This window comes from Procambarus clarkii, unplaced genomic scaffold (assembly GCF_040958095.1).
Source record: "Procambarus clarkii isolate CNS0578487 unplaced genomic scaffold, FALCON_Pclarkii_2.0 HiC_scaffold_139, whole genome shotgun sequence".
Lineage (NCBI taxonomy): Eukaryota > Metazoa > Arthropoda > Malacostraca > Decapoda > Cambaridae > Procambarus > Procambarus clarkii.
The window spans coordinates 442,172-445,069 of NW_027189172.1; the positions used below are offsets into that span (position 1 = coordinate 442,172).

The 2,898-nt window shown below is 41.0% G+C and overlaps 1 non-coding gene across 1 annotated transcript; it reads right to left on the bottom strand.

Moving 5' to 3' along the window:
• Nucleotides 1–2,412: 2,412 nt before the first annotated feature.
• TRNAP-UGG (transfer RNA proline (anticodon UGG)) lies at nt 2,413–2,484 on the bottom strand. The gene has a single exon. It is a non-coding gene; the product is annotated as a tRNA-Pro (tRNA).
• Nucleotides 2,485–2,898: the final 414 nt, after the last annotated feature.

The window sequence follows — 2,898 nt, forward strand, 5'->3', positions numbered from 1 at the left end:
TAAAATAAACAAATTAACTGTAGCTTGAAGAGGTCAGGATAAGGATTTGGGGTGGGAAGGAAGGAAGGAATGGTGCCCAACCACAAGGATGATTAGGGAATTGAACGCCGACCCGTATGAAGCGACACCGTGGCAAAACTCTCCAGCCCAAGACGTGAGCTTTGGACTGTGTTGCTAGTTTTGTGTGTGTTAGAGTTATCAAATTAATAGATAAGTAAATTTTACAGGAATAGTATTTGTTGACGTGTGACTGTTCATGAACTTTGGAATGAGTTTGAATATGTGAAAGGAACGTAAATAGTGTCTATATATATGTATGGTAAAGGCATAATTAGCGCGCGCACACACACACACACACACACACACACACACACACACACACACACACACACACAGGTAGCCTCTAAGGGGCCTCGTAGCCTGGTGGATAGCGCGCAGGATTCGTAATTCTGTGGCGCGGGTTCGATTCCCGCACGAGGCAGAAACAAATGGTCAAAGTTTCTTTCACCCTGAATGCCCCTGTTACCTAGCAGTAAATAGGTACCTGGGAGTTAGTCAGCTGTCACGGGCTGCTTCCTGGGGTGTGGGTGTGTGTGTGTGGTGTGGAGAAAAAAAAATAGTTAGTAAACAGTTGATTGACAGTTGAGAGGCGGGCCGAAAGAGCAAAGCTCAACCCCCGTAAAAACACAACTAGTAAACACACACACACACACACACAAACAGTCACTCAGACATTCACATGAGCACACAACTCTTGATTTGTCAAACACATTGTATCTAGCTTTACTATAACATTCGGACCATAAGCACTCATCCACGGCCTTATTGTAACCAACATAAGGATCATAAACACTCACTCACCATGCGACTCTAACCAACATGTGAGTCACTAACACTCACCCACCACGTTATTGTAAGCAACATGTGAGCCATTAACACTCACCAACACGTTACTGTAACCAACATATGAGTCATAAACACTCACCCACCACGTTACTGTAAGCAACATGTGAGTCATTAACACTCACCAACCACGTTACTGTAAGCAACATGTGAGTCATTAACACTCACCAACTACGTTATTGTAAGCAACATGTGAGTCATAAACACTCACCCACCACGTTACTGTAACCAACATGTGAGTCATAAACACTCATAAACATAAAACTGGAGATCAAATCAGTATGGATGTGACTATGGAACATTATTAAGTCTAGGACACTGCGTGGCCTAGATAATAGTCTTTTGGTCAACTAAAGTTTCTCATAACTTTGATGTAAATTATCTGTCCATGTGCACGTGTACCATCCTAGCAGTCTTCACCTTGTTGTGTTAACAGATTCAAGAAATAATTTTTGTAGCCTATACTATTCCTGGAGCCTTCTTTTCGTCTCACCTATGTTTAGATCTTTGCATTGGTCAGTGTTAAAGGAAAGTGACCATCTGTCCGACCACTGCTTGAGCACAACTAGATCTCCTCATACTCTCCCTCAAACGTCTTCGTTTCTAAATCGCAGCAATTATGCAAAATTCACAAACAACGATACTTAAGACTTTCTTCTGACAGTTAGATGACATATGTCACAATCTGAATGACCCACATATGAACTCACGGGGGAACACTACTTGCGTTTTTTAATACTTGCAACTGTTCGCCGCTGATTTCTCTTTTTTCAGCATTACCCTGTGTTTTCAACCAATGATATGTTCTCTCCTCCACACCAGCGCTCTTTTTTAGTTATGAAATCCTGATCTTCAATTTTGGAATGGAGACATACTAAATGGAACTGTGTTCCACGTTTGTTGATTATCAATGCAAATACCGGCAACTAACCCTTCTTCCCCTAGTTTTATAATTGTTATCTAAACATAACGCTTTTAAACTCGTAGGGCATTATCTGCCTTAAAATAATCAATGCTGATATTTTAAGAGAAATCCAAATTTTTTAAGTGTTCCAGGAGACGTTTCCTTGCAAGCTTCTCTAGCGCCTAACTGAGAATGGTGGATAATGAAGCTACTGTGTACTTTAGTGGCTCCTGTGTCCTTTCATTCTGGCATATTGGCACTACATTGGCTGTCTTCCATTCCTTTGGCAACTCCTCCTTCTTTAGTGAAGCGCTGAAGTGTTAATGGTCTTAGTCCGCAGCTACATCTTTCAGTCCCCACAAATGCCATTTGTTGTTTACAGTGTACTCATCTATTTGTACTAACCTATTTGAGCCTGCAGAATCGAGCAATAGCTTTTGTACCGCGTTTTTCTAGCCTTTGGCTGTTTAATTAATGCAATGAATCCTAAACTATTTCTTTATTATCCCTTCATTTAAAATTATGAAAGGAGTTAGCGAATATGTATAAAATGTAAGTGATTAATTTTACAGTATAATTAACTTGCTCGGGAAGGAAAATATTGAGGGCCTGTCCGGGAGTTGAACCCGGGACCTCCTGCACCCAAAGCAGGAATCATACCACTAGACCAACAGGCCGTGGATATTTGAGTTTAGTTACGTTATTTAAATCGCCTTTCTAGAATGAAATATGCCAATTGAAATTACCAGAGCTTGTCCGGGATTCGAATCCGGGATGCGAGTATTTAAAGCAAGCGATGTTTTTCTTGAGCAAAGCATAATTTTCAACCTGCGATCAATCAACTGGTAAACATTGCACACTTCCTTGTCGTTTGTAGGGAATCTACCTCTATTTAATTACGTGTTCCAACTCTGTCGTTTTTCTCCTGATGTGGCTGTGCAGCTATTCAGGTTGAGTCTTTGCCTTGCTTGCTAAGTCATTTTCATATTGTCCTGCCTCTCTTCTCTCCCTGACGTATTAATTTTTGGCACTCTGGTATTTTTCTCTGCTCACAAGTGTCCTGATATTTCTATAGTTTCTCCGCACCCCTT